Here is a 22,218-nt window from a genome sequence, read left to right as displayed (position 1 = left end):
CCAGGGGACTTATCTATTTTCACCCTTGCCAGAATTTCCAACACCTCTTCTCTACATATCTCAAAGCCATCCATTCTACTTATTCGTGCCTCAGTATTCATATCGACAACAATGTCCTGTTCCTGAGTGAATACTGACGAAAAGTATTCATTCAGCGCCTCCCCAATCTCTTCAGCCTCCACACGCAACTTCCCATTACTATCCTTGATTGGACCTATTCCTTCCCTAGTCATTCTTTTATTCCTAACATACCTATAGAAAGCCTTAGGGTTTTCCCTAATCCTACCAACTAAGGACCTTTCATGTCCCCTCCTTGCTGCTCTTAGCTCTCTCTTCAGGTCCTTCCGGGCTACCTTATAACTCTCAATTGCCCCGATTGAACCTTCACGCCTCATCTTTACAAAGGCCGCCCTCTTCCATTTAACAAGGGATTCCAACTCCTTATTAAACCACGGCTCCCTCACACGACCCTTTCCTCCCTGCCTGATAGGTACGTACTTATCAAGGACACTCAATAGTTGCTCCTTGAACAAGTTCCACATATCAATTACGCTCTTGCCTTGGAATCTACTTTTCCAATCCACACATCCTAAGTCATGCCTCAACGCATCATAATTTCCCTGCCCCCAGCTATAACTCTTGCCCTGTAGTACACACTTATCCCTCTCCATCACTAGAGTAAAAATCACCGAATTGTGGTCACTGTCCCCAAAGTGCTCACCTACCTCTAGTTCTAATACCTGGCCTGGTTCGTTACCCAGAACCAAATCCAGTATGGCCTCACCTCTTGTTGGCTTATCTACATATTGTGTCAGGAAACTCTCCTGCACACATTGCACAAACACTGACCCATCTAACGAACTTGAGCTATAGCTTTCCCAATCAATATCAGGAAAGTTAAAGTCTCCCATAACAATCACCCTATTACTGTCACTCTTCTCCTGAATCATCTTCGCAATCCTTTCTTCAACGATTCTAGGACTATTAGGAGGCCTGTAAAAGACTCCTAACAGGGTGACCTCACCTCTCCTATTCCTAACCTCAACCCAAATTACCTCAGATGGCAAATCTTCATCCATCTTCCTTTCCACCGCTGTAATACTATCTTTGACAAGCAAAGCCACACCCCCCCCTCTTTTGCCCCCACCTCTGACCCTACTAAAACATTTAAACCCTGGAACCTGCAACAGCCAATCCTGTCCCTGATCTAGCCATGTCTCCGTAATAGCCACAACATCGAAGTCCCAGGTACCAACCCATGCTGCGAGTTCACCTACCTTATTTCGTATGCTTCTGGCATTAAAGTATACACACTTCAAGCCACTCTTCTGTTTACAGGCACCCTCCTTTAAGATTGATGCCATATTCCTAACCTCCCTACACTCCAGGTCCTGCACCCTAAAGCTACAGTCTGGGTTCCCATGCCCCTGCAGTTAGTTTAAACCCCCTCCAAGAGCACTAGCAAACCTCCTGCCAAGGATAATGGTGCCCCTCAGGTTCAGGTGCAGACCATCCTGTTTATAGAGGTCCCACCTTCCCCAGAAAGAACCCCAGTTATCCAAGTACCGAAATCCCTCCCTCCTGCACCATCCCTGTAGCCACGCATTTAACTCTTCTCTCTCCCTATTCCTCGACTCTCTATCACGTGGCACGGGTAACAAACCAGAGACAACAACTCTGTTCGTTCTAACTCTGAGCTTCCAACCTAGCTCCCTAAAAGCCTGTCTAACATCCTCAGCCCTCCTCCTACCTATGTCATTGGTGCCAATATGACAAAGTACTTTATATCACAAAGTAAGTCTGTTTCTCTCTGCTGAACTTCTACTCAGCTAAAGATTGACTCTGCCTGTTGTGTGACATGGCTTTTAATTTCCACTGATTGACCAGATGAACATTAGCAACACAATGGAATTAAACTCAACTTTCCTTCAGTATTCTTGTTGGTGATGAAGACAAAGGGGGACAAAATTTGGTTTGCGGTTCAACTTGATTGTATTCACAAAATATTAAAACAGATTGTCAGCATTTCCCAAATTCCCACAATTTTTACTCTCTCCATAGCTCTATCCATCTGAGAAAGGATATTAACTGGAACAATCCATGTTGAGCCATTGCAATCTCCTTCCTGTCCCGATATAGGGTTGGCTCTCTTCCACAAAGGGGGATCTCGCAAGTTCGGGCAGATCTTTCTACTGAGGCAGGAAACGATTTCTCTTCATTCTGAGGCACCAAGAGGGTCTGAGAAATGAAGGGACGATGTCATAACTGGTCAGAAAGGCCTTAGACAGTGTTCTTTAACTGTTACACCTTGACAGCAGCTGCTCCATACTTTAGTGTGTCCCTCAACATGTCATCCTCGATCTTGGAACATGCTCAGCTGTAGCAGTCATTTGAGGTCAACACTTTCCACACAGAGTCCAAGGTGGGAGCCCTAGGGCCCTAATGGACAAGGCACAGGCTTCCCTGAGCTGGTAATTGTTGATTCAAGTCCCATCTGGGGGGCTTGGGTTTTAAACCTGGGCTTTGTTGCTGATTTTCATTCCATGTCAACTTCATCTCAATCCATGCTGACTGAATTTTTCATCGACAATACTCTGTTAAAAATCACTGTGCCTACGTTGAGATTATGGCTAATGATGTGACATAGAAACTTGCACAAGGTAATTCCGGGATTTGGGAGATCTTGGGGTGAATTGTCTGAAAGAGACAGCACAGCCACAATGGGCTGAATGCCCGCTAAGATTCTGTTGATTTGTCCTCAATGCAGCTTTTTGCAACATCTCCACTTCCTCCTTCCCCACTAACTGCAAATATCTTGAAAGTGCTGCACACAATAACATTGAGCCCTTTTCCTTCTGCTCCATTTGCCTCAAACTGTGGGTCTGCAAAGTTGGAGTTGAGTTGATTTCTCGACTGGGAGAAAGTGAGCACTGCAGATGTGAGAGATCAGAGTCAAACTGTGTGGTGCTGGAAAAGTACAGCTGGTCAGGCGGCATCCGAGGAGCAGGGGAGTCAATGTTTCGAGTATAAGCTCTTCAGGCCTATGCTCGAAATGTCGACTCTCCTGCGGGCCCGGGGGTGGTCATCTCGGCCTACCTTGACCACGTGCTCCTCCCTTTCACCGACCCTGCTGACCTGGGGAGGATGTGTGAGTGCCAGGCCTTGTACTCATCGGCCTCTTTCACCAGGATCAACTGGGCCCAATATTCCAGACGACTGGTCAGTCCGTGGTGGGTGGAGTCTCTGTCGGAGGAGTTACGGGGGTTCAGCTGGAGTACCACCATCTCCTCGACCTGGGGGTCTACCTCAGCCCGGTTGAGGAATCCTGGCCGGGGAACTGGCAGGAGCTGGAGGCCAAAGTCTCACCTCGCCCAGGCCTCTGGACAGGACTGCTCCGAGTGCTGTCTCACAGGAGTCGAGTGTTGGTCATAAACCAGCTGGTGCCTGCCATGCTGTGGTACCGGCTGGTCACTTTGGTCCCTCCTCCTGGTTTTGTCACTGACATCCAGAGAATGTTGGTTCACTTCTTCTGGGACAAAAAGATGCACTGGGTCACTGCGCAGGTCCTGAGTCTCCATATTGAGGGGGGCGGTCAGTCGCTGGTGAGCGTTCACACCCAGGTAGCGACGTTCCACCTTCAGACCTTGCAGCGATACCTTTACATTGAGCCTCCCCCTCGGCGGGGTGCCCTGGTGACGTATTTTTTCCACCAGGTGCGTAACCTCAACTACGAGACTCAGCTCCTGTTCAGCGACCGTGATGGTTTGGAGGTCACTCTCAGGACACTGCCTGTCTTTTACCAGGACCTGCTCACGGTCTGGAACATGGTCGAATCGCGTCACGCCTACCCTCCGGCAGGAGTAGCGACTGTCGTCAGGGAGACGTTGCTCAGGAATCCGCACCTCCGTACTCGTGGGTTCGAGTGACTGTCGGAGGGGAGGGCCGTGGCTGTGAGGGTGACCAGGGTCGGGGACGTGCTGGATGGTGGGGGCCTGGGCTGGACGCTGCCGCAGGATATAGCGAGCAGGGCAGCGGGAGACGTCCGGTACGTGGCCACCGCCATCCGACACCTTCAAACGACGGTGCTCAGACCCCACGTAGTGCCCCAGTTGGAGGATGCTCAGGTGTGCGGTGGGATCCCGTCTGCACTCACTCCTGCCCGGACGGAATTTCACATTGGCCCCAGGGGTCCTGTACTTCCTGCGGGAGCCTGTGCCCCACAACCTGAGCTGTCTCCGGAGTTTTAGTTTTGTCCCTTTCAGGGGTGTATCACAGAGGGCCCTGTACAGACTGCTGCTGCACACCCTCATCCACCTCCCGGACACACCCTGGCGTGCCCATTTACCACCGGGCGGTGGGGACCATCCCCAGTGAAGGGCTCTCTACATGGCAGTCCTCCCCCTTTCTCACGGGGATCTGGGGTGGAGGGTATTGCACGCGGCAGTCCGCAGATTGTGGTGGTTCACAGACTCCCAGCCCAACTGCTTGTTCTGTGGTGCTGTGGAGTCCATGGAACAGGGCGCTTGCACTCCCTTTTTAGCTTTCTGGGAAACCTTCTCCTCCGTTTCTGGTTGGACTTCAGCCCCACACTCCCCATCATTGGGCACCCAGTGCCGAGGGGGGAGGGTTGGTCAGAGGATCTCCTCGTGGGTCTGCTCCTGGGCCTAGCCAAACTGGTTGTTAGGGCCGATTGCCTGACCCTCTTCCGCGGTTACGTTCGAGCCCGGGTGTCCCTGGAGAAGGAGCACGCAGTGTCTACCAACATCCTTGAGCTGTTCAGAGAGTGCCCTCCCCCTCACTGTTTGGTCACACAGCATTGCCCTTTGATGCTTGTCACTGGCCACTTGGGTGTTTCCTTTCTTCCTGGTGGTGGGAATTGAATAAAGATTTGTACATCTGTTGTCTTTCACTGTGTCTCACACCTGCACACACACAACATGGGTGCTGGGGAAAATATAAGCACTACCGCAGTTAGGCAGCAGTGCAGGGGTAAAGAGAAAAACATATATAACCAGGAGATTTGGAATGCCCTCAGTCCAGGGCACTGACTCTGTGCTGGCTGAGCCACAGTCAGTGTGTTCTTGGAAAACAAACTTAAAAGCTGCCATTTTAACATCACACATGTGGCCCCAGTGGCCTAATGGATAAGGCACTGGCCTCCTAAGCCAGGGATTGTGGGTTCAAGCCCCATCTGGGGTGTCTGACTTTTAACCCTTGTCTTCAGGGCTGATCTTCGTTTGAGGTCAAGTCAATTTCTCATCTCCTCTGGAAAAGTCGCCAGGTCTGTGCTGGGTTGGTGGCACCTTGTGTCAGAAAAACACAGAATGTTGAGGATATGCAGGATATAGGGGTGAATCGTCTGAAAGAGACAGCACAGTCACAATGGCTGAAAACCTGCTGAGATTCTCCTGGGGATGGGATGGTAGCTCAGTGGGTAGCACTGCTGCCTCACAGCGTCAGGGACCTGGCTTTGATTCCTCCCTTCGGTGTCTGTTTGTGTAGAGTTTGCACATTCTCTCCATGGGGTACTCCGGGTGCTTTGCTTTCCTCCCACAGCCCAAAGATGTGCAGGTTCGGTGGATTGGCTTTGGGGAGTGCAGGGTGAGAGGATAGGGGTTAGGCCTGGCTGGGATGCTCTTCAGAGGGTCAGTGTGGATGTGATGGACTGAATGGCCTCCTCCCACCCCACTCTAGGGCTTCTCTGAACAAGTTTGGAGCAGATGGTCAGAGCTCCACTGCAAGGCCCAGTCAAGGCTTCGCGAAGGGACTGGCATCCAGCTGTGTGTTCCTACCCTACATTTCTCTGATCTTCCAGAATCTTCTATAGCTTTGGCCAATACGATCATGAGCTGGGTTCACATCATCCAATGGGGTCACACCAATACCCTTCACTGTTGTCATGCCAGGAGCTATAAAGTGGATTGTCTCAGGCTGAAACTTCTCCAATATACAACCCTCAGTCTGGTTGGAACTGGTTCTTCTTGAATGTTTGTAACTCTTTGATCTAAGTTGCAATGTTATCTGGAGCTGATAGCTGCTGTTTAATTTAGTTTGGCCAATTTTCTGTCAGGTCAAATTTCTCCAGCTGAGGATCAATTGAGAATGCCTGATTTTGTTGCCATGGTCACCTGACCACACAGGATTGAGATCAGCTGCACAGTGAAGGTTTCAACAAAATCAAAACCCCAAATAAGATTTGAGCCCACAATCTCTGGTTTAGGAAGTTAGTGCCTTACCCATGAGGTCACTGGGGCTCCAACAGATAGAGCTACCAATCTATGGACAAAGCAACTTCTGTTTTGGTTGTGTTGGTGTCAGTCTAAGCTATATTCTGTCAACATTACCAGCTGAACCCCAGATTACCTGCATGTTTGGTATTTATGATAAGGTCCAATATGTCAATGGAAATGATTGAAATCTGGGGGTTCAAGGTTGGAACTGATGGGGCTGTGGCTATGCATTTGGGTCCTTACCTTTCTTAGTCAAGGTATTGAATTCAATTGCAAGGAAGCTATGGTGGAGATGTGAGGTAGTCAGGCCATCGTTGGAGAACTTGGAGTGCCACGTTCACAGATTGGACAAACATTTGTGGGAAGGCAACTGCTGAGGCTGACTCACAGAGTTTACAGAGGGAGATGGATGGGTTAAGGGAGGAGACAAAACTCAGCAAATGAAAGACAATGTGGGAATGTGTGAGGTCATACACTTTCGCAGGAAGAATAAAGCAGCTGGATATTATTTCAATGGAGATAGACAGCAGAAAGTTCCAGCACAGAGAGATATGAAATGTGTTTTTGCGGTCTCGCTGTTGATCCTTTGCTGGGACCAACCTTCATGGTAATATCGGTGAGATGTTCTTGGTTTCTCTTTAGTTCTTGAGTCTGGTTAAGCCGATTGTGATTTGCAGGCCGTGGTGAGACTGCATTCAAGATCACCGTCAGTTTCTTGGATGAAGTCTTCATGACTGGTAACGCTGACAGTCACCACTGGAGAGTGTCTCTGCCATTATCTGCAGTTGGCCCTGCACATCAACGGTTTCATCAGCAAACCTCAAGAGACAACATCCAAACCCTTTGTGCTCTTGAAGGCAAATCCCTTCTCATTAAGACAAGAAACAAAATATCTTTAATGTGATGACGTTGATTTGAACATTCGGGAAGATCAGGGAAAAGGAGCATAGGGACACACACCTGGATGGCAGTCCCTTCACGAAGCCTTGAGTGGGCCTTTGACCATCTGCTCCAAACTTGTTCAGAGAAGCCCTAGAGTGGGGTGGGAGGAGGCCATTCAGTCCATCATGTCTCCACTGACCCTCTGAAGAGCATCCCATCCAGGCCTAACCCCTATCCTCTCACCCTGCATTCCCCAAAACCAATCCACCGAACCTGCACATCTTTGGGCTGTGGGAGGAAACCAAAGCACCCGGAGTACCCCATGGAGAGAATGTGCAAACTCGACACAAACAGACACCCAAGGGAGGAATCAAAGCCAGGTCCCTGACACTGTGAGGCAGCAGTGTTACCCACTGAGCCACCATGCCATCCCCAGGAGAATCTCAGCAGGTTTTCAGCCATTGTGACTGTGCTGTCTCTTTCAGGGAATTCAGCCTTTATACTGCAGATCCTCAAAAGGTCTGTGTAAGGTCACATGAGACGCCACATCCCATCAACTGAATGCAGACATGGGAATGTTTGCAGAGTGGATAAAAGAGCGGGGACACACATGGAAAAGTCAAACACCCCAGATTGGACTTGAACCCACAATCCCTGGCTTAGTAGGCCAATGCCTTATCTAATAGGCCACTGGGGCAACACACAGTTAAAACAAAAACAGCAACCTTTAAATACTGCACCCTGACATCTCATTGTGTGTTTTTCTGAGTTTGATACACTCACTGCACTCTGGGGATCCAAGATGGCGGTGATCTCAGACGATCATGTTGCAGAGCTTCACACCACAGCACAAGGGGGAAGAATTTCTATCCTGCCCAATCCGGACCATCGCGATATCCTGGGACTCTGAAAAGCTTGTGGAGTCCCAGGACATTGTGAAAAATCAACTTACCTGCGTTTACATCGTCCAGGGATGTTGAAGAAGGGAGGAGCAGTGTCCGGGGCCAGGTCCCCGGCCCAGCCTGCAGGATCCTCGGACTCGATTACCTACCAGGCCCTGGGGAAGGAGCTCGCGAAATCTCACGAGATGTTGGGGAAGCAGATAGAGGTGAAGCTGGCCCCGATCTCTATCATGCTGCAGAAGCATGAACAGCAGCTGGGAGACCTGGAAAAGAGGACGGATGAGGTTGAACACACAGTCACAGTGGTGGAAGCTGGTACCAGTTCCTCTAAGGATAGGATCCAAGCGTCAGAGGCTGAGGGGTGACCTTACAGAGGTTTATAAAATCATGAGGAGCATGAATACGGAAAACCGCCAAGGTCTTTTCCCTGGGGTGGGGGACTCCAGAACTAGAGGGCTTAGGTTTAGAGTGAGAGGGATAAGATATAAAGGAGACCTAAGGGGCAACTTTTTCAGGCAGAGGGTGGTGTGTGTGTGTGGAATGAGCTGCCAGAGGAAGTGGTGGAGGCTGGTACAATTACATCGTTTAAAAGGCATCTGGATGGGTATATGAATAGGAAGAGTTTGGAGGGAGATGGGCCGGGTGCTGGAAGGTGGGACTAGATTGGGTTGGGATATCTGTTCAGCATGGACGGGTTGGACCGAGGGTGTGTTTCGGTGCTGTACATCTCTATGACTCGATGACTGGAAGTGTTGTCAGCCCATCAATCCACACTCAGCCTCTGAAGAGCATCCCATTCAGGCCCAATCCCTATCCTCTCACCCTGCATTCCCCAAAACCAATCCACCGAACCTGCACATCTTTGGACTGTGTGGGGAACACAATGCACTCCGAGTACCCCATGGAGAGAATGTGCAAACTCGACACAAACAGACACCCAAGGGAGGAATCAAAGCCATGTCCCTGACACTGTAAGTCACCATGCCAGCCCCAGGAGAATCTCAGCAGTTCTTTCCCCATTGTGGCTCTGCTGTCTCTTTCAGGCAATTTCGACCCAATCCTGCAGATCCCCGACAACTTTGTGCAAGTTCATGTTGGACAGCACTTCCCATCAACTGAATGCAGACATGGGGATATTTATAATGTAGATTAGAAGTAAAGTTCAAAGAAGGCCACCTATGAAAGTTAGCCACTCAGGATGGGACTTAAATCTACAATCCCTGGCTTACGAGCCCAATAACTTATCCATTAGGCCACTGAGACTATATGTCGACTGTTAAACTGGCAGCCTTTAAATACTGCACCCTGATGGCTCATAATGTGTTTTTCACAGTTTTATACTCTCACTAATTGTTTTTTACAACTTCCATCTCATGCTAAAAAAATTAGCTGCTTGATAAATCAATCTCGCTTCCCATTTGTCCCCAAACGGACAGACAAGAAACCAACCAAACTCCAACATTGCACAACTCACATCTGAGGAAAATGGAGCAGACAGGAAAATAGCAAAAGGTTCAATGTTATTTTGTGCAACGCTTTCAAGATATTTGCAGTTACTGGGGAGGAAGTAGGTGGAGATGTTGCAAAAAGTTGAATTAAGGACAAATGCTTTCTTTGGTTAGACCACACTTGGAATACTGCATCCAGTTCTGGTCGCCCTATCAGAGGAAAGATGTGGATGCTTTGGAGAGGGTTCAGAGGAGGTTTACCAGGATGCTGCCTGGACTGGAGGGCTTATCTTATGAAGAGAGGTTGACTGAGCTCAGACTTTTCTCATTGGAGAAAAGGAGGAGGAGAGGGGACCTAATTGAGGTATACAAGATAATGAGAGGCATGGATAGAGTCGATAGCCAGAGACTATTTCCCAGGGCAGAAATGGCTAACACCAGGGGTCATAATTTTAAGCTGGTTGGAGGAAAGTATAGAGGGGATGTCAGAGCCGGGTTCTTTACACAGAGAGTTTTGAGAGCATGGAATGCGTTGCCAGCAGCAGTTGTGGAAGCAAGGTCATTGGGGACATTTAAGAAACTGCTGGACATGCATATGGTCACAGACATTTGAGGGTGCATACATGAGGATCAATGGTCGGCACAACATCGTGGGCTGAAGGGCATGTTCGGTGCTGTACTGTTCTAAGTTCTATGTTGTATGTTCTAAATCTACAGAATTTAAGTGGGCATTCAGCTCATTGTGGCTGTGCTGTTTTTTTCAGACAATTCTCCCCAAGATCTCCCAAATCCTGGAATTGACTTGTGCAAGTTTCTATTACACATCATTCGCCATAATCTCAACACAGGCACAGTGATTTTGAACAGAGTAGTTGAAAAATGTAGTCAATTTGGATCGTGATAAAGTTGGCATGGGACAAAAGTCGAGGAGAAAGTGAGGACTGCAGATGCTGGAGATCAGAGCTGAAAATGTGTTGCTGGAAAAGTGCAGCAGGTCAGGCAGCATCCAAGGAACAGGAGAATCGACGTTTCGGGCATGAGCTCTTCTTCAGGAATCATGGGACAAAAGTCAGCTACAAAGACCAAGCTTAAAACGTAAGCAGCCCAGAGGGAAATTAAACCCACAATCCCACACTTAGGAGGACAGTGGTTTACCCAATATGCTACTAGGGCACACATAGTCATTTGCCAGTTTCAAGTCTTTGCATCAAACGAGTGTTTCAGCCCAGCATGTTCCAACATCTCATATGAAATGTTGAGGGATACACTCAAGTTTCGGACAGCTGCTGCCAAGGTGTAACAGTGAAACAACACAGTCTCAGGTCTTTCTGACAAATTATCACATCGTTCTTTCAATTCTCAGACCTCTTGGTGCCTGACAATGAACAGAGATCAGTTCCTGCCCAAGTATAAAATGCCTTTTTGTTCACAACGATACAGAAACTTTGAGAAATGTCAACATTCCAATGTTTTGTTGGTTCTTATCTCTCTGCATAGACTGTACACAACTGATTTAGAATAAAGGAAAGCATACCAAACGCCCTCTTCACTATCCTATCGATCTGCGACTCTACTTTCAAGGAGCTATGAACCTACACTCTAAGGTCTCTTTGTTCACCAACACTCCCTGGGACATTCCCATTCAGTCTCTCAGCCCAGCTAAGATTTGCTTTCCCAAAATGCAGCACCTCACATTGATCTAAATTAAACTCCACCCATCACTCCTCAGCTCATCGGCCCTTCTAATCAAGATCCCGTTGTAATCTGAGGGAACCTTCTTTGCTGACCACTACACCTCCAATTTTGGTGTCATCTGCAAACTTACTAATGATCCCTCATAATGATACTAACATATATATAAATGATGGAAAGTAGTGGACCCAGCACTGATTCTTGTGGCACTCCATTGGTCACAGGGCTCCAGTCTGAAAAACAACCCTCCACCACCATCCTCTGTCTCCTACCTTTGAGCCAGTTCTGAATCCAAATAGCTAGTTCTCCCTGTATTCCATGAGATCTAACCTTGCTGATCAGCCTCCCATGGGGAACCTTGTCGAATGCCTTACTGAAGTCCATATAGATCACATCCACCGCTCTGCCCTCATCAATCCTCTTTGTGACTTTTTCAGAAAACTCAATCATGTTTTTGAGTCATGATTTCTCCAGCGTTTTCTCTGTTTCAGATTTCCAGCATTCACTGCATTTAGCTTTTATTGGACAGCTTGCCATTTCACTTGGCAATGAAAAACATTTTGTGATTTACACATGAAAGAACTGAAACCAACCTGGTCATTCTAAAAGATGAGAGACTTCACACACCATCCAGATTTTTTTCAATATATAATTTCAGTGACATCACACTGTAAACTTTTGCCATAAATTCTGTGGCTAACAATCTTATACTCCACAACCACCTGACGAAGCAGCAGCGCTCCGAAAGCTAGTACTTTGAGATAAACCTGTTGGACTACAACCTGGTGTTGTCTGATTTTTAACAATGATTATTAGAAACTTGCACAAGGTAATTGCAGGATTTGGGAGATCTTGGGGTGAATTGTCTGAAAGAGACAGCACAGTCACAATGGGCTGAATGCCTGCTATGATTCTGTTGATTTCTCCTCAATGCAGCTGTTTGCAACATCTCCACTGACTCCTTCCCCACTAACTGCAAATATCTGTCATTTGTGGGAAATATCTGTCATTCACAAATATCACAAATATCTGTCATTCACTTCCCCTTTGCCAACTTGATTTCTAATCTACTTTGGGAAAATCTCCATGTCTGAATTCAGTTGATGGGAAGTGGTGCTCAACATCTTCTTGCACAAGATTTGCAGGATTGAGGTGAATTGTCTGAAAGAAACAGGACAGCCAGAATAACATTGAGCCCTTTGCTATTTTCTTGTCTGCTCCATATTCCTCATACTTGAGTTGTGCAACATTTGAGTTTGGTTAATTTGTCAACTGTCCGTTTGGGGACAAATGGGACGTGAGATTGATTAATCAAGCAGCCAACAATTTATCATGAGATGGTAGGGGTAAAAAACAATCAGTGAGAGAAGAACACTCAGAAACACACAGTATGAGAGGTCGGGTGCAGTACATAAAGGCTGTGATTTCCAGCCGTTTGTGTGGCCCCAGTGGCCTAATGGATATGGCACTGGCCTTCTAAGCCAAGGATTGTGAGTTCGAGTCCCATCTGGGGTGTCAGTCACTTGCCCTTTGTCAACTTGATTTCTCATCGACTTTAGAAAAATCACCATGTCTGCATTCAGTTGAGGGGAAGTGGTGCCCAACATCTTCTTGCACAAGATTTGCAAAATTGAGGTGATTTGTCTGGAAGAGAAAGCACAGTCACAATGGCTGAAAACCTGCTGAGATCCTCCTGGGGATGGAATGGTGGCTCAGTGGGTAGCACTGCTGCCTCACAGTGTCAGGGACCTGGCTTTGATTCCTCTTTTGGGTGTCTGTTTGTGTCGAGTTTGCACATTCTCTCGATGGGGTACTCCGGGTGCTTTGGTTTCCTCCCACAGCCCAAAGATGTGCAGGTTCGGTGGATCGGCTTTGGGGAATGCAGGGTGAGAGGATAGGGGTTGGGCCTGGATGGAATGCTCTTCAGAGGGTCAGTGTGGATGTGATGGGATGAATGGCCTGCCCTTCTCACGTGAGGACTTTTATCAACAGTTTTGTAACAGATGGTCAGAGCTCCACTGCAGGACCCAGTCAAGGCTTTGTTAAGGATTTGGCGTTCAGGTGTGTTTTCCTCCTCTCCTGTCCCTGATCTTCCAGAATCTTCTGTGGCTTTGGCCAATACGGTCATGAGCGAGGTTCACATCATCCAATGGGGTCACACCAATACCCTTCACTGTTGTCATGCCAGGAGCTATAAAGTGGATTGACTCAGGCTGACACTTCTCCAATATACAACCCTCAGTCTGGTTGGAACTGGTTCTTCTTGAATCTTTGTCGCTCTTTGATCTTAGTTGCACTGTTCTCTGGAGCTGATAGCTGCTGTTTAATTTAGTTTGGCCAATTTTCTATCAGGTCAAATTTCTCCAGCTGAGGATCAATTGAGAATGCCTGATTTTGTTGCCACGGTCACGTGACCACACAGGATTGAGATCAGCTGCACAGTGAAGGTTTCAACAAAATCAAAACCCCAAATAAGACTTGAGCCCACAATCTCTGGTTTAGGAAGTTAGTGTCTTACCCATGAGGTCACTGCGGCTCCAACAGATAGAGCTACCAATCTATGGACAAAGCAGCTTCTGTTTTGGTTGTGTTGGTGTCAGTCTAATCTATATTCTGTCAACATTACCAGCTGAACCCCAGATTACCTGCATGTTTGGTATTTATGATAAGGTCCAATATGTCAATGGAAATGATTGAAATCTGGGTGTTCAAGGTTGGAACTGATGGGGCTGTGGCTATGCATTTGGGCCCTTACCTTTCTTAGTCAAGGTATTGAATACAATTGCAAGGAGGCTATGATGGAGATGTGAGGTAGTTAGGCCATCATTGGAGAACACAGATTGGACAAACATTTGTGGGAAGGCAACTGCTGAAAATCACCAGCCTCTGAGTCAGAGTCGGGGTTCACCAACAGAGTTTATTGTCCAAGGAAATCCCGGAGCTCCGGGGAGAGAGCAGCACCAACAGCACAGTGGTCAGCTGTGATTCTTCTCTCAACCCGGAGCACATGGTCAAGATACTGTTGTACATTTTGTGATATAATAGGTCAGTGATGAGGTTATTGTCTCTGTAACATGGCTTGTTTATTGTAAACATTGCAGAATCCTTGAACGTTTCGGTGCAGTTGTTGTCAGTTTCAGCGTGGCCTTTGTTAATTTCAGTGCAGTTGTTGTCAGTTTCAGCGTCTGCGCGGAAGTCCGTTGCTGTAGTAATGGGCGCTAATCGCTCTTCCTGAGAAGGCCAATTACTGCAGCCCTGGCTATTATCCCTCTGTATTGAGTCTGTATCTAACAGTTAACATTTCTATCAAAGGTGTTGTCTGACCCAGACCCTTCGGCCGGCTGTGTGTGTTCTTCATGTGTATTGTCTCTTCCATCTGCCTTAAACTAATCAACTCGGTTGTGAGTGCATTGTGCTGGCATTCTGGTGGCCCCAGGCAGTGTCTGTGTTTGCTCTGCTGTCTCTCTCCATATTGTGGTCTGGCGGCCATCTTGTGTGCCAAGTGGCCAACTAATGGCTCAGCGGCCATCTTGTGTGTCCGTGTGTCTAGTGTCACCCTGCCCCATGCCATCTCTCACTTCCCTCCCCATTTTGTGGTCAAGGAGGCGAGGGTATTAACTGGAACAATCCATGCTGGGCCATTGGAATCTCCTTCCTGTCCCGATATAGGGCTGGCTCTCTTCCACAAAGGGGGGCCTCGCAGGTTCGGGCAGATCTTCTCTCTCTCCAGATTTTGTTTATTGAAAAAATATACTTTATTCATAAAAAATCAAATAGAAATGCAGACAAAGGGTCTAAACCAGTTGTGTACAGTCTATGCAGAGAGAAAAGAACCAATAAAACACTGGAATTTTGACATTTCTCAAAGTTCTGTGTTGTGAAAAAAAAAGTCATTTTGTACTTGGGCAGGAAATGATCTCTGTTCAGTGTCAGGCACCAAGAGGGTCTGAGAACTGAAAGGACGATGTGATAATTTGTCAGAAAGACCTGAGACTGTGTTGTTTCCCTGTTACACCTTGGCAGCAGCTGCCCGAAACTTTAGTGTGTCCCTCAGAGTGTCAATACAGATCTTGGAATATGCTCGGCTGTAGCACTCGTTTAAGATCAACTATTCCCAGTAGAGTATTGTCACTGAGTTTTTGTGGCTTCATGAGTAAGACTGTAGCTTCTGACGTAGTGGATTTGAGGTTCAAAACCCTTTTGGGGTGTTGACTTTTGAAGCCTGGTCTTTGTGGTGGCTGATTTCTGTCCCGTATCAACTCCATCTCAAAACAAATTGACTGGTTTTTCAACTACTCCGTTAAAAATCACTTGCCTGCTTCGAGATTATGACAAATGCTCTTCAGAAGAAACTTGCACAAGGTAATTCCAGGATTTGGGAGATCTTGGGGTGAATTGTCTGAAAGAGATAGCACAGCCACAATGGGCTGAATGCCTGCTAAGATCCTGTTGAATTGTCCTCAATGCAGCTTTTGGCAACATCTCCACTTCCTCCTTCCCCAGTAACTGCAAATATCTTCAAAGTGCTGCACACAATAACATTGAAACCTTTGCTATTTTCCTGTCTGCTCCATTTTCCTCAGACTGGAGTTGTGCAAAGTTGGAGTTTGGTGGATTTCTTGTCTGTCCATTTGGGGAGAAATGGGTGGTAAGATCAATTTTATCAAGCAGCCAATGATTTAGCGTGAGATGGAAGGGGAACAACCAATCAGTGAGAGTATAAAACTCAGAGAAGAACACAATATGAAAGGTTCAGGGTAAAGTATTTTAAGGCTGCCATTTCAGTTTTGTCAATGTGGCCCCAGTGGTCTAATGGATAAGGCACTGGCCTCCTCAGCCTGGAATTGTGAGTTCATGTCCCATCGGGGATGGCTAACTTTTAAGCCTTGTCTTCACGGCTGATCTTCTTTGTCTGATATCAATTCGATTTCTCATCTACCCTGGAAACGTCCCCAGGTCTGTGTTGGGTTTGGTGGGATGTTGTGTCAGAAAAATACAGAACTTTGTGGGGTCTGCAAGATATGGGGCTAAATCACCCCTCTCTCTGTGTCAGACTTGGAGGGATCAGTCAAAAGTGTCATCTTTTTTTGAATAAAATCTCTAACTTGAAATAGACAAAAGAGGTCCCTGTTCGGTAGCTTGTGTTTCCGTGCTCACTGATCGAAGGACATCATTGTGTCTCCCTCAAACAAATCACCCACGCAAGACACACCCCGAACTGCGCAATGTTTGGATCCTGAATCTATCATCCCTGGTTGAAAACCCGGCATACCCGGTGTAAGAGAAGATGTCTTGCCAATATTGCCTTCCCTCTGCCGAATTGCCCTCCGTGCTTTAACAGTATCGATAACTATTGGGTTAAGGCAATATTCCCTAACTGTCCTCATTTTGTCCAAACACAGCAAGTGAGTAAGGGGTCACCTTAGCCTGGGAGGTTTCAATATCGAACCATATTGAAAGAGGGTCCCCACAAGCCCAATCACTCAAGTAGGATAAAAGTGAGCTTAGTTGGTAGCTTTTAATGTCTGGGAGATCCACTCCCCCCAGTCTGTGAGACAATCGCAGTTTAGCTCATTTAATGAGGGGCCACTGACGATGTCAAATAAAGGGACTGAACCAGCCGTTCAGTCTCCTGAATGTTTGCTTATCGAAAATCAGGGGGAGCATTCATATAGGGTATAGTAAACGAGGGAGAATATTCATCTTAATAAGCACTATCCGACCCAACCACGAGACCAGAAGCGCCTCCATCTTTGAAGGTCTTGTTTGATTTTGTCAAATAATTGAACAAAATTGGCTTTGAACAGCCGATTCAGAACTGGAGTAATGAACATGCTCAAATTCACAAAAACCCCCCTGTGACCATTTAAATGGGAATCGATATTCACCCTCAAGACTTAACACTTTCATAAGACCACCCATAGGCATAGCCTCTGATTTGCAAGATTAATCTTGTCCCCCAAAAAGGTGCCAAACACACAGATGCATCAAACTGTTGGTTTTGACGAAAGAATGAGGACATCGCCCACATACAATAAACTCTGATGTAAATTTGACCCCCCGTCTGGAGCTGATATATTGGGATCCCTATGAATGCCCTCCACCAATGATTCAATCCCCACTGTAAAAAGCAGTGGGGAAAGGGAACAGCCCTGCCGGCTGACCCCAAAAAATGTTAAAATTGCTTGATCACACCCTGTTGGTGATGATTGCAGTGAGAGGGTCATTGTGGAGAACCTTTACCCATCTTATAAAAACTTCGCTCAAAACAAACCGCTCCAGAGTATAGAAAAGGTACACTCTCTCAACTCGGTCAAGCGCCTTCTCTGTATCTAGAGAAATCACCAATCCCTATATTGACTGTTGTTGACACACTTGAATTACATTAAGCAGCCTCCTAACATTATTGGAGGATCTGCGGCCCTTTATGAAGCCCGTCTGGTCCTCTTTAACAATAGAAGGTAACACAGTCTCCAGCCCGAACACAAGAGTATTAGAGAGGATTTTAAAGTTCACATTGAAGAGTGAAATGGGCCTGTACAAAGCACAGTCCCCCAGGACCTTCCCTTTTTTAAGAATAAGCGAAATATTGGCCTCTCTCAGAGATGGCAGGAGTCAAACATGGCTGTATGAGTCATTAAACATGTTGAACATCGGGCCTGACAATATGTTTATAAATTCCATCTAGAATTCGCTGGGAAGTCCATCAGGACCGGGCGCCTTTCCACTCTGAAGCTGCTTCACAGCCTCCTGCACCTCTTGCTCTGATAAGGGGACATTGAGAAAAGACTCTTGTTCGGGGGTCACACCCAGGAGCTCCAGATCCTTGAATAAAGCCTCCATTTTGGCCCACCCTTCCTCACAAACCTCAGATTGGTATAACTTTGAGTAAAATCTCTGGAATGACACATTAATCTTTTTGGAGTCACACGTTCAGTTCCCAGACACCTTCCCTAATCACCGTAATGGCTTGAGGGGCTCTCCTTTTCCTAGCGAGATATGCTAAGTATTTGCCAGACCTGTCACCATGATCATATAACCTTTGCTTTGCAAAAGTAAGCTTGTTCTTTGCTGTCTGCGTGAGCACGGAATTCAATGCAGACCGCAGCGCCGTAATCCTCTGTAACTTGCCCAACGAGGGCCTGTCAAAGTAGGCCTTCTCAGCTGCCTTCAACTGTGCCTCGAAGAGACGTTGCTGCTCACCCTTCTGCCGCCTCCTAATGGCAGTGTAGGAAATAACTGACCCACTGGCATAGGCTTTGGCAATTTCCAAAAGGAAGGACGGGCTACTAATCGAGCATGAGTTAATGTCTAGAAAAGACCAAAATTTCCGAGACAAATGCCCCACAAATGTATTATCCTTGAGGATAAAGGGATCCATTCACCAGTGCCTTGGACCCACTGTAACGTCCTTAACCTTAATCAACAGGGACACTGGAGTGTGATCAGAGATGGTAATATTACCGATTGTACAAGGTGCCACCAAGTCCAGGGTTGCCACGGCGATTGGAAAAAAATCAATCCTGGTGTGACATCTGTGTTGATTGGGAAAAATCGTAAAATCCCTGCCTGTAGGGTGGAGACACCTCCAGATGTCCACCAAACCTCACTCCACACACAGATCCACTAATTGTTCAGTTTGTACAGAGGGGATCGGGGTGGGGGGGCCTTTGGGCAACCTCTGCACTGTGGGATCCATGAGCCGGTAAAAACTCCCCATTTAGTGATATGCCAGGACTCTAGACTGATCAATTTAGAAAACGCATCTAGCAAAATGTTGAGGGGATGAGCTGGAGGGCAATAAGCATTTAAAAAACCATATTCTTCCCCATTTATCAAGGCTATCAGAATTACAAACCTCCTCTGTGTGTGTCTTTAACACACTCTAGTAACTTAAATGGGAGATTCCCCCTCACCAATACAGCAACTCCCCTACTTCTGGTATTAAATGATGTGAAGTAAACCTGATCAAGACCATTCTGCTGTAGTTTCAAATGCTCCCTGTCATCCAAGTGCGTCTCCTGTAACAAAGGAATATCCACTTTCTCCTTTGTAAGACTCAAAAGTACCTTCTTCCTCTTAATTGGTGAGTGACTTCCCTTGATATTCCAGGTTCACCATTTAATCACATCATTAGACTTAACCTTCTGCAGTAACATTTAAATTCCAGAGAGGAGGAACACGAACCACAAATCTCTGAGCCTTAGGGTCATATGATCGATCAAATATAAAAACTACATAAACTGAAACCACTACATTTAACAAGCCTACAAAACTATCAAACATTAAAAGCAATACAAACCACCATATAAAGCGCCAATGGCACTGAATAGGGAAACTCACCTCCTGCCCAAAGGGGGCAACTACACATCCCAAACTGCCCATAAGTGGGCATCCAGCCATCCCAACCAGTTTCCCTCCTTCTAGCTAGATCTGTCCCACAAACACAAGCAGAATAGAAAGTAAATATACCATAGAATAGCAATATGAATAAAGAAAAAAAAACATTTCAGATCGATGGGGTAAATACCCCACCCATCCTCTGGTATAACTTCACTTTGAAATTGAAAGTACACATCTCAACCGCCACCAAACACAGTTTAAACTGGATTATTACCAATCGGGAAAACAAGGAAAAGAACGCTCCAACTGGACTTCCTTGGTTTATTTAAAAAACAACAAAGATGTAACCAAATCGCGGGGGCGGCACAGAGCTTAGCACTGCTGCGTCACAGCGCGAGATACCCGGGTTCAATTCCTGCCTCAGGTGACTCTCTGTGTGGAGTTTGCACATTCTCCCCATGTCTTCGTGGGTTTCCTTCGGGTGCTCCGGTTTCCTCCCACAATTCAAAAATGTGCAGGTTAGGTGAATTGGCCATGCTAAATTGTCCGTAGTGTTAGGTGAAGGGGTAAATGTAGGAGTATGGGTCTGGGTGGTATACATTTCAGCAGGCCGGTGTGGACATGTTGGGCCGAAGGGCCTGTAAGTAATTACACTGTAAGTAATTAAATCAAACAACACTATATGTAGATACTAAATTGTTCAGATTCGGTTAATTTGTCCACAAAGTCTCTTGCCTTCTCCGATGTATCAAAGAGATGTACGGATCCATGTAAGGTTATCGGAGCACCGCCGGATACCTCAGAGAGTACTGGATCCCAAACTCCCTCAGTCTTCTCTTGGCAGAAACATTATCCGTCAGGGGGCGGGAATTAAACAGCCAGGGCTGACAAAGGAAGTCAGGAAATGTATCATAGGGAAAGAGGGAGCCTCCAAAGTGGCCAAGAGCACTGGGAAATCAGAAGATTGGGAAAACGACAAAAACAAACAGAGGATAACAAAGACATAGAAATAGGAAGGAGAGGATCAAATATGAAGGTAAGCTAGCCAGTAATATTAGAAATGATTGTTAAAGTTTCTTTCAATACGTAAGAAACAAACGGGAGGCAAAAGTAGAAATTGGGCCATTCCAAATTGATGCAGGAAGACTCGTGAAGGGAGATCAGGAAATGGCTGAAGAACTTGGTAAATACTTTGTGTCAGTCTTCACAGTGGAAGACATGAGTATTATCCTAACAATTAAGGAGAGTCAGAGGGCAGATATGAGTATGGTAGTCATTACAAAAGCGGAAGTGCTAGAAAAGCTAAAAGGTCTAAAAGTTGATAAATCTCCCGGCTCCCGGTGGTCTACATCCTAGAGCTCTGAGGGAGGTGGCTGAGGAAATAGTAGAGGCTATTTTCAATCTTTCAAAAATCACTGGAGTCAGGGAAAGTCCCAGATGATTGGAAAATCACTGTTGTAAACCCCTTGTTCAAGAAAAGATCAAGATAAAAGATGGAAAATTATAGACCGGCTAGCCTAACCTCGGTTGTAGGTTAAATTCTAGGATCCATCATTAAGGATGAGATTTCTAAATTTTTAGAAGTGCAGGGTTGGATTCGAACAAGTCAGCATGGATTTAGTAAGGGGAGGTCATGCCTGACAAACCTGTAAGAATTCTTTGAAGAGGTAACAAGTAGGTTAGACCAGGGAAACCCAGTGGATGTTATCTACCTAGATTTCCAAAAGGCCTTTGATAAGGTGCCTCATGGGAAACTGCTGAGTAAGGTGAGGGTCCATGGTGTTCGAGGTGAGCTACTGGCATGGATTGGGGATTGGCTATCTGACAGAAGGCAGAGAGTTGGGATAAAAGGTTCTTTCTTGGAATGGCAGCTGGTGACAAGTGGTGTCCCATAGGGTTCAGTGTTGGGGGCCGCAGCTGTTCACTTTATATATTAATGATCTGGATGAAGGGACTGGGGGACATTCTGGCGAAGTTCACCGATGATGCAAAGTTAGGCAGACAAGCAGGTCGTTCTGAGGAGGTGGGGAGACTGCAGAAAGATTTAGACAGTTTAGGAGAGTGGTCCAGGAAATGGCTGATGAAATTCAACCTGAGCAAATGCTAGGACTTGCACTTTGGAAAAAGGAATACAGGCATGGACTATTTTTTAAACAGTGAGAAAATTCATAAAGCCAAAGTACAAAGGGATCTGGGAATGATAGTCCAGGAATCTCTAAAGGTTGACTTGCAGGTTGAGTCCGTGGTTAAGAAAACAAATGTAATGTTGCCATTTATCTCAAGAGGGTTGGAATGTAAAAGCAGCGATGTCCTTCTGAGACTTTATAAAGCTCTGGTTAGGCCCCATTTGAAATACTGTATCCAATTTTGGGCTCCACACCTCAGGAAGGACATACTGGCACTGGAGCATGTCCAGCGGAGATTCACACAGATGATCCCTGGAATGGGAGGCTTAACATACAATGAACAGCTGAGGATCCTGGGATTGTATTGATTAGAGTTTAGAAGGTTGAGGGGAGATCTAATACAAATTTACTCGATAATGCATGGCTTAGAAAGGGTGGATGTTGGGAATATGTTTCCATCAGGACCCATGGGCACAGCCTGAGAATTAGAGGGGGGTCAATTTAGAACGGAAATGAGGAGACATTTCTTCAGGCAGAGAGTGGTGGGCCTGTGGAATTCATTGCCGTGGAGCGCAGCAGAGGCCAGGACGTTAAT

General features: G+C 46.6%; 2 non-coding genes across 2 annotated transcripts; both read left to right on the top strand.

Annotated features, from left to right (window-relative positions):
* Positions 1–5,126: 5,126 nt before the first annotated feature.
* On the top strand, positions 5,127–5,199 carry trnar-ccu (transfer RNA arginine (anticodon CCU)). The gene has a single exon. It is a non-coding gene; the product is annotated as a tRNA-Arg (tRNA).
* Positions 5,200–12,596: 7,397 nt separating this feature from the next.
* Positions 12,597–12,669, top strand: trnar-ucu (transfer RNA arginine (anticodon UCU)). The gene has a single exon. It is a non-coding gene; the product is annotated as a tRNA-Arg (tRNA).
* Positions 12,670–22,218: the final 9,549 nt, after the last annotated feature.

Source organism: Chiloscyllium punctatum, chromosome 18 (assembly GCF_047496795.1).
Source record: "Chiloscyllium punctatum isolate Juve2018m chromosome 18, sChiPun1.3, whole genome shotgun sequence".
Lineage (NCBI taxonomy): Eukaryota > Metazoa > Chordata > Chondrichthyes > Orectolobiformes > Hemiscylliidae > Chiloscyllium > Chiloscyllium punctatum.
Note: the sequence above shows the minus strand (reverse complement) of the source record. Positions and strands in the feature narration are given on the sequence as shown.